The following is a 9,686-nucleotide window of genomic DNA, read 5'->3' as shown; positions in this document are numbered from 1 at the left end:
GTTGTCCTTCACCTAAGATAGGACCTACAACAAAAAGTCACAGATGCATTCCTCCTTTGAGATTCGGGGCAGATGAGACTCGGTGCTGTTCCCTCTCTCTTAGGCTATGGTGTAGAAAACATTGTCCAGGAAAGCTCTTCTCAAACTTCTCAATGCACATGAACCCCTTGGGGATGTCGTTAAAATGCAAACTCTGGCTCGGCAGCTCTGGCATTTCTTACAAGCTCCTGAGTGCTACCCATGCAGCTGGGCTGCAGACTGCACTTTGAGTGGTAAGTGGGGGCTTATGAGCAATCTCCACCCTAGTGGTGGCCAGACTATTCCCTTTCTCTCCATCTAGACAGATACCAATTATGCATGAAGAACCATTTATAAGAAACAGAACATTTGAAACAACCCAAGTATCCATGTACAGAAGACCAGTTAACTAAACTAATATATTCATACAATGGGCAGTGTATCAAATGTTGACCAAGGAAGCCCTCAGGTATAGAGTTTGCCCCCTTCTGTTGTGCAAATACTACCACCGTGGCCCATTCCAGCCACCTACATGAAGTTGATCAGCCCAAAAAATATCTGAACGCTTAACAATCAGTTCTTCAGAACCAGTACAAGCTGATTCCAGCACATCCCACTATGCAGTTGTAAAAGATATTGATAATAATGAGGAAGCTCTCTGTGTACTGATATGGAAAGATCTCCAGAATATACTGTTAGTGGAAAAAAGCAAGATACAGAACCATATGTATAGTTCGCTACCTTTTGTTTGATAAAGGAGGGAGAATGCGCACACACACACACACACACACACACACACACACGTGCACCCACACACACACACCTGATTGTTGTATTTGGATAAAGAACCACTAGAAGGATACACAGAAAATTCTAAATGTAGCCATCTGAGGAGGGAGGGAGAACACAGTGAACAAGGTTAGGAAAGGGAAGGTACATTTGTTTTGGTTTTTTAACTATATAAATACAATGTCATATCTACTCGAAAAATTAAATTAAAAAAGAAAGCAAATCCGAAACGCAATCAAGTGACTTTGGCATTCTTATGGGGGCCACAGGTATAAACTGCTTCAGAACTCTTGAGGTGCAAGATATGTTCCATTTCTGGGCTGGCTGGTTAGCTCAGTTGGTTAGAGCGAGTCTTATAACACCACGGTCATGGGTTTATGGCCAGCCACCATAAAAAAATAATAATAAAGATATGACTCATTTCTTTACTTTTCTAAATCAAGTCATACCTTTTCATGTAGACAGTAAGTTCAACAATGATCAATTTCAGAGTCCTCTCCTCTCTGTGGATCTTATAAATATCCCAGGATTTGGTCCAAAATTAGAAAGGATTCAGTGTTCAGTTCGTGTGGTCACCGTCTGCACAGTTTCTGCTTGAGGTTATTGAGTACAGGGTCAAGAACAGACTCTACAGCTTGCTGCCTGAATTCAAATCCTGGCTGTGCCACTCACTGGCTGAGCGACCTTGGGTAAGTTGCTATACTTCTCTGTGCCTCGGTTTCCTCATCTGTAAAATGGGAGTAATAACAAAACCAATGACTTAGTGTATTGAACACAGTGAGACTAGCGCCTGGCACTCAGTGAACAGCTGATAAATGTTTGCTACTGATATTGTCATCATGATGCATAAGGCCCCTGCCAATAACTGCCCCTTAGGACGGGTGACAGATGACACTTAAGCGTCCTCTCCACTGATGCAGGCCTGTTTCAGGCACCACGGACAACATTCCCAAGGCTTCAGGATTGAGAGTCCAGCTTCCACAGCCCTCACAGAGCCACTCCTACTGAAAACCTGCTCTTTGCAAATAAGCCCACCCACATCACCACCACCCTCACCTCTGCCTCCCAGACAAGCTAGCTAAATTCTCTTCCATGGACCTCAAACATCCAACATTCTTACCACCCACATCAGAGTCCCCTACAGTGCCTCCTTAAAATGCAGGGTCCTGGGCCCACCTCAGAATCTAGATGGCAGGACCCTGGAGTTTGTATTTTCAGCCAGCTCCTTGGGTAATTCTTTTGCACACTGGAACTTGAAAACCTCTGCGTTTATAGCAAGGTCCTAGGGAAATGGGAGAAAAGATTTCTTTCATTCCTTTCTGATCAGCCTAAAGCAGAGAAAAAAAAGGAAAAAAGACACCAATTAATTTTTCTATAATTCACGCTGGCTGCTCCCTAGAATAACTTTGAACCAGCTCTAATTTTGTTAAATTAATATGTTCCTCAAAGTTGGTACTTTACTTTTAATATAAAATGATTATGATCAACCTCACCTCTGATTGCAGGCCCCACCACAAATTGGGAGGCCAGTGCTAGGATGTGAACTTTTCAACCCTCAGAAACCTTCCTGCCTACCCAGCCTTGTCCAGAACCCCAAAACAGTGCATCCCATTTTACGTAAATTTGCATTATGTGACTTAGAAATCGGGCTATTTAAAAATATTAATAAAGACACCGTATGCTCAAATTTTGAAATAATGCAGATCTTGCTTTACATTTATCCCTCTGGGGAATTTATTCTTCAATAATGCATAGCTTCAGGAATGAATCCTTTGCATAAATCTGATAAAAGCTGATCTGTTCAATGGGGAGAGGTGAGGGGGACCCACCAGTTAACCCTCTCTTCCCCTCCCTCTAAAGCCCCCAAGCCTCCCACCAGTACCTGCAGCCCGGGTGCTGTTTTGGTGCTCATTTAGATTTTCAGCTAAGATTTCTCGAACTAGCCAGTCTGCTAAATTCATTCAAATCTGTTAAGCACCTTCTGTGTACCTGTACTGTAATGTGGGTACATCATGGTAAGCAAGATGGGCAAGTTCCTTTACATGGGGCTCTAGTCACCCCAACAACCTGAGAAGCCAGTACTACTATATTCCTGTTTTGAGATGAGGAAACTGAGGCTCAGTCTAAGGTCAGAATGAGATCACGTGTGTACAATAAGCACTGGGAGGGGAGTGATGCTCACGTCTCATTGGCCAGGCCTGCATCATGTAACCTCCTAGCTGCGAGGAGCTTGGGGAGGTATCAGCTGAGCACCCCACTGATTTCCTCCCTTCCCCACTCCATAAAAAACATACATTCATTGGAGTCTGATATCAGAAGGGGAAATGGATATTCAGTCAGTAACCTAGAGTGTCTGCCGCAGAGAGGACGCTAGAGGACGGGACTTAAAGATTGAGTGGGAATGTTCCAATTGGACAAGGGTGTGGGAAAAGATAAAAGACCAGCACAGTTGAAAGTTCAGAGGCAGGAGAAGGCGTCTGCTGTCCTTGGAGACCCTGAGAAGGAGGAGGGGTGGCTGGAGACTGCTGGCAGACCACAGGACAGATGGAAGATCTGGCTCTCAGGCAGATTCTACGAGAAAACACGGCCAGAACCTCCCATTCCCAGCAGGCAGGGCCCCAGATGGGCAGGAAAAGGGGTCTGTGCTTCTCACCCCACAGGCACAGACCTTATAATGGACGCTACCCCATGTGGATGTGTTTCGAGCTCCCCATGGATTAAGCCTCCTATGCAGAAGGGCATGGGATTTCTCCCTCAAAAAAGTCTGTATTCTGTGAAACATACTTTGCTTCTGCAAAACTGACCCCAAGGCTTTCTTGTTATTCTCACTTTGAATTCTGTATGTATTTATTTAGAGCCCAGTCTGCAACTGCAGATAAAGAGAAACGGCAGGCTGCACTGGGATCCTGGTGCTTGGGGTGAGTGAAGCAGTTCCATTCCCTGCCTGGTACTTCACAGACGCTGCATAAATGATCATCTAACCCTCGGCTCTCCAGGCTACTTCCCTGATTAGCAGTAGTGACTCAGATTATCTGCTTTTACAAAAATTTTGGCTTCAAGAGTCCAATCTTTCCATTAGAAGTATTTATGGGATCGCCCAAAGGGTTCTTGCAGGGACTCACAAATATATCTGAGCCCACTGGGAGCAGCTGCTACCTTGCCAGGCACCCCCCACCACCCCAGACCTCCCGGCATCACTGCTGTGAGATGCTCTGTGGTGGGGAGGAAAACTGATTTTTTTTTTTTTTAATTCACTGTGTTACAGTGGCCTCATATCAGAGCCACTCGGGTGCAGTGTACTCCAGAGTTTGGTGAAACAGCTCTTTCTGTCTTTACCTTCTCTCCCATCCTGGACTGAGACCGGCTCCCACAGGGAGGGACCACCAAAAAGATCTGAGTGGCCTCTTTGGTTTCCACGGTAATAATCTTCCTGACTATGGCAGACCCTTGAGGACATCTGCCCAGCTCACAGTGAGTTCTCCTTCCCAGCAGAAATATGTGTACCTGGTAACTGAACTCCTTGGACGCAGTGATGGAAGCAGCATGGGAAACTGACCCAAGTCAGGCCAACCAGAACTCTTTCTCACAAGAATTTGGTGCTGGGGCCATGAGACATGGGGTCTGTTTCTGCGATGGCTGGAACTCATAAACTTGGGGGCTGTGATGTATACCCCATGTAAACAGAAAATCTGAGAAAGCACATCTGTGCGATTGGCAAGAGAAACAGAGATACGAGGTAGAAAGTAGCATGTTCGCACCTGTCCACTCCCCAGCTCCAGGCCTTTCTTAAGTCTCAGTGACATTCCTGCCCTGAACTGTCATATGACACCTCCATATTGTCTACGCTAGTCAGGGCTTTTGGTTGCCAGCAACCGACTCCACCATGGCTGGTTTAGATAACAAAGGCGTTTATCAAATGATATTCGCTGAGTCTCCAGAAGAGCCGGAGAATCAAGCTTGGAGCCCACAAAGCCAGGAACAATCCCCAAACAGAGCAAGAATGTTACAACCAGGACTGTAGAGCTACCACTCAGGCTGCCAGGCCTTTCCTCACACTGCCCCTGAGAGCTTGGTCCTGCACCCGATGACAAGAGAAGCTGCAAGATTGCACTCCTGCCTTCTACCGTGAGCAGACAGGGATCATTAGGAAGGAGATTTCCCAAAGGTGTTCAAAAGAAACCACATGGCACTACAAATGTCTGCTGTATCACCGTAGTAAAGATTTTCTTTTTACTGCTCTGTGTGGCTGCTACAGGGTGTTAATTTAAACCGCCCCAGCTCTGACCACAGGAGCACGCAGTGTAAGTCAGGCTTCTTACCAGGGCCGGGAATAGGGAGAGACAAAGGGAGTGCTCAGAACGCAAAACTTATGGAGGCCCTCACTCTCAGGCTCATCAAGTGCAGGGTGGCACCTGAGAGTGAGGGCCTCCTTACATGTCGTGCCCAGGCTGCCTCGCTTGTCTTACCCTTCTCCAGGCCCCACTTCTTGCTGCTCTTTTTTTTTTTTTAATTTTTATTATTTATTATCAGCATATTCATTATTGAAAATCATAACTTTTCTTTGTGCCCTTTACCCAACCTATCACTTCCCAAACCCCCTCCCCCCCATCTCTAATATCCTTAGGTTTGTTCTCTCCTTCTGAAACTTCAATGAATTGTTGTTGTCTTTTCTTTCCTTCTTTCCTTCCTTCCTTCTTTGCATCCACTTATGAGTGAGAACATGTGGTATTTCTCTTTCCTTGTCTGATTTATTACATTTAACATAATTTTCTCCATACTCATCCATGTTGCTGCAAATGGCAGGATTTCATTCTTTTTTACGGCTGAGTAGTATTCCATTGAGTATATATACCACATTTTCCTTATCCAGTCATCCGACAATGGACATTTATGTTGGTTCCAACTCTTGGCTATTGTAAATAGAGCCGTGGAACATGGGAGTGCAGGTGTCCCTTTGACATGATGATTTCCATTCGTTTGGGTATACAACCAGCAGTGGGATTACTAGATCATATGGTAGCTCTATCTACAGTTGTTTGAGGAACTCCATACTGTTTTCCATAATGGCTGTGCTAATTTACAGTCCCACCAACAGAGCAGGAGGCTTCCCCTTTCTCTGCATCCTCACTAGCATTTGCTATTCTCTGTCTTTTTAATAATGGCCAGTCTAACTGGAGTGAGATGATATCTCAGTGTGGTTTCAATTTGCTTTTTTCTGATGGCTGGTGATGCTGAGCATTTTTTCATGTACCTGTTGGCCATTTGTATGTCTTCCTTCTCTTGAAGCGGTTTGCTCTCCGGATATTTCTCAGTCCTCATGCAAACACGGGTGGGTGGCCCACCCCTGCCAGCCTTCCTGGCACATCCCAACATATTGGAATCCACCTAGAATCCATTGGAGTCCCTGTTACCTTTGTTTGATTGATGGATTAATTAATGACAAAACCAGGAAGCACTGCTTGCACACTGCCCTGTGCCAAGCACTCGGGTATTTAATCACCACCACAGCTCTATAAGGTAGTCACCATGATTATCCCCATTTTACAACTTCTGAGGCACAGAGAGGTTAAGGGGCTTGCCCAAGGTCACACAGCTGGTAAGTAGCAGAAACAAGACTTGTACCCAAATCTCCCCACTGCCTCTGTCAAGCCCCTTCAAGGAAAGCAGCTGCCTGGCCATGAGAGCCACAGAATAGTGGAAATAATAATTATTAACTCACTGAAGTCCTGTTAAAATGACCATGTGACTATTGAATCCTCAGTCCCTAAGTCTGCTAATTACTGTTGTAATTAGTAGCCTTAGTGTTAGTGCTAGTACTATTCCTATTACCATGACCGTGACGATGGAGCAATTACTCTGGGCTGACTTTAGGTGGAAGATCTCACGTAACTCTCAGTACAAACAGAACAGGTAGATGGTATTATTATCCCTATTTTACATATAAGGAAACTGAAGCAGCAAAAAGTTAAGTAAGTTGCCCACATTCACACAGCTGGGAAGTAATAGAGTACACCAGCACACAGTAGGAGGTGGAGTGCAGGGGGCCGCGGGAGGGGCAGGGGGCTGAGAAGAGCCAACCAAGCATATTGAGTCCACCAATCTCAGCCTCTTGCAATGGACAGAAATCTGCCTCCTCCTGACCGGTCATTTGGGGCCAGACCCCCAGCTCAGCACCTCTTTCTTCTCTGTGGCCCAGTTGGAAGGATAAAATGTTTTCCTTGGAATTCCCACCCAGTCCTCCAAAGACAACAGCCTTCCAGAGGCCTGACACAACCTTGGCAATGGGAAGCAGATTTTTTTGACCTTCTGCTTTTAGCCAAGTGACATTTAACTAAGGTTCATAAAACCCACCTAACATGATAATAATCACATCACCACATTGACTCTGGGAAGCATTAAAGCCCATGTCGAGTTGGTTAAAGACAGGCATGAAGAGGCCTGGAAAGGAATGGGAGAGGGAAAAAGATTCCCTCTGGTAACCCCAGGACAAAGCCAACGAGGAATCTGCAGGTTGGGCTGGGCTGTGGGACAAATGGAAGGGAAGAAGGAGCTGGGCTCTAGGGCAGGTTTTGGTATCAGTGGACTCACGCTGATTTCTCACCCCATATAGCTCCTAGATCCAGTAACCTAACCCAATATAGCTCACCCAGTATAGCTTCCCTTCACCCAATGCAGCTCCTAGATCCAGGCAAGAGGAGCCCCACACCTTAAAGGATGCTGCCCAGCTCTCCCCAACCACCACGTTCTGCACAGGACCCAAAAGAGGCAGAGAAGTCCTAATGCAAACCAGGGCTTCCATGTCACTACAAAGAGTCATTTCCAGGGCCGGAGGACAAAGTGTATTTCATCTAATAGTGTTGTTAGCTTGATTTATAACATCAAAATATTGGACATAGGGTATGCGGATCTCCATTTATGCTCTTACCCCGGGCCTGCCAAGAGTGGGTTAGGGGACTGTTGGTCACCCTAGGCTCAGGGCAATGACCCTGAAGCCAGACCACCTGGATCTGAATCCCAGCTCTGCCACTGACCAACTGTGGGATCATGAGCAATTTACTTAGACCTTTTGCCTCGATTTCCCCATCTGTAAAATGAAAATAATAACGCTACCAACCTCATAGCATTGTGGTGGGCATTTAATTGAGTTAAAATTTGTGAAGCGCTTAGCACTGTGCCTGGCACTTGGTCAATGTTCTGTCAAATAAATAAATAACCCCCTACCCCATCCTGCTGCCGCGGACCCCAGCCTCTCCCCTCACCTCGAGGGAAACGCCAAACGAATCCACGAAGTTGTAAGCTCATAGCTTTTCTTTTCTCTCTGAAAGTAATAGCCCCGAGGTGGCAGTTACTGCCTCTTGCCGGTCCTACAAAGCGACCTGTTCAAATGCCAACTGCTGCATGTCATCCGAGCTGGTGGAAAGTTGTTCCACCTGGTAATAGCCCAGAAATGATGACGCTGCGCTGTTCTACATGAAACAACAGGCCGGGGCGATTTGTAAGCTTTGGCACCTGCCACTCTCGGCAGAGCAGATGGCAGAGATAAAAATCCAAGGCCAGTCAGGCTGATGAAGAGCCTACCTTCATTCCACCAGCACTTCCACGAGACGGTCCTCAGCTGAGATTGAAATGCAGCGACCCATCCTGAGGTGCCCTCCTGCTCTCAAAGGACACAGGGGTTGGTCTCTTCTGTCTTGCTGCTCAGCTCCTGATGATTGAAAATAGAGGGGCGAGACCCAGGAAGGGGCTAAAGGTCAACCTCTGCCCCAGCCCACTCTAAAGGCCTCCTCCAAATTAGACATCCTGGACCCCTTCACTCCTTAAGTAAAGAGGGGATATTAATTGGTCCATTCTGAATGAAAGTCAGTATCACAGACCAGTGGTTCTCAAGCCTGGCTACATATTAAAATGACGAAGGAGGGCTGGCAAGTTAGCCCAGTTGGTTAGCACACCACCTTGTTATACCAAGGTCAAGGGTTTAGATCCCAGTACCTGTCAGCTGCCAAAAATAAAGTAAAATGACCAGGGAGGTTTTTATAAAATACTTGTGCTCTGAGCTCACTCCATATAAATGAATCAGACCTTCTTAGGATGGGGACCTGACATTGCTCAATTTTAAAAGCTCCCCAGGTGACTCAAATGTGCAGTCATGAGTAAGAACCCCAGACTTAGATTTTGATTCACGTGTTGAGTGCCTGTTTGGGCCAGGCCGTAGTATCTCATTTTACCCTCACAAATAACCTGGTAAGATAGGTTTCACCATCTTGGCATTAAAATAAACCAAGGCTCAGAGAGAAGTGACTTGCCCAGGGCCACACAGCTAAAAGTGGCAGCAAAGGTCTTCAAACCCCATCTCTGGGCTCCAGGCCCAGTCTCTACCCACTGTCGCCTCTAATATAGCTTCCTGTTCCTGGATTATGGGGAGCCTGATTGACAATGTTCCCCTTGCTGCTCTTAGGTTTTTCCATCTGCCTTTCCCCTCTTCTTCCACAGGAGGCCAGGAAGCATTGTGAGTAGGAGCCAGGAGGCCCAGGATTGAGTGCCAGCCAGTCCAGCAGTTTAGCAACTGTCTTAATGACATCTCCTTCTGAGGTTTAAATGGCATTCGTGCCTGCAAATAGCCCAAGCAGAGGCTACCACGAGATCAGCAAATCCCATTTCCTGTTTCCCAGGGGTACACAGACCACATCTCCCAGCCTCCCTCACAGTTCAGTGTGATCATGTGACTGAGTTCTGGCCAGTGGAAGTGAGAAGAGGTGATGTCATCACTTCCAGACCCCACCCAGTGAAGCCTCTCAGAGGAGCTCTCTTTCTTTGCCAGGGGATCCCTGTTCCTTGCCTGTAAAAGGGCAGCGATGAGGGTCACGTGCATATGGTAAGGA

At 46.5% G+C, this 9,686-nt stretch overlaps 1 long non-coding RNA gene across 1 annotated transcript; it reads right to left on the bottom strand.

The window, feature by feature from the left end:
• Window positions 1–417: 417 nt before the first annotated feature.
• On the bottom strand, window positions 418–8,215 carry LOC134380464 (uncharacterized). The gene is made up of 3 exons (XR_010023880.1): window positions 8,067–8,215; window positions 1,984–2,135; window positions 418–1,534 (listed from the first exon to the last, which is right to left on the bottom strand). It is a non-coding gene; the product is annotated as an uncharacterized LOC134380464 (long non-coding RNA).
• Window positions 8,216–9,686: the final 1,471 nt, after the last annotated feature.

Source organism: Cynocephalus volans, chromosome 6 (genome assembly GCF_027409185.1).
Source record: "Cynocephalus volans isolate mCynVol1 chromosome 6, mCynVol1.pri, whole genome shotgun sequence".
NCBI lineage: Eukaryota > Metazoa > Chordata > Mammalia > Dermoptera > Cynocephalidae > Cynocephalus > Cynocephalus volans.
This window is presented reverse-complemented; position numbering and strand designations above follow the sequence as displayed.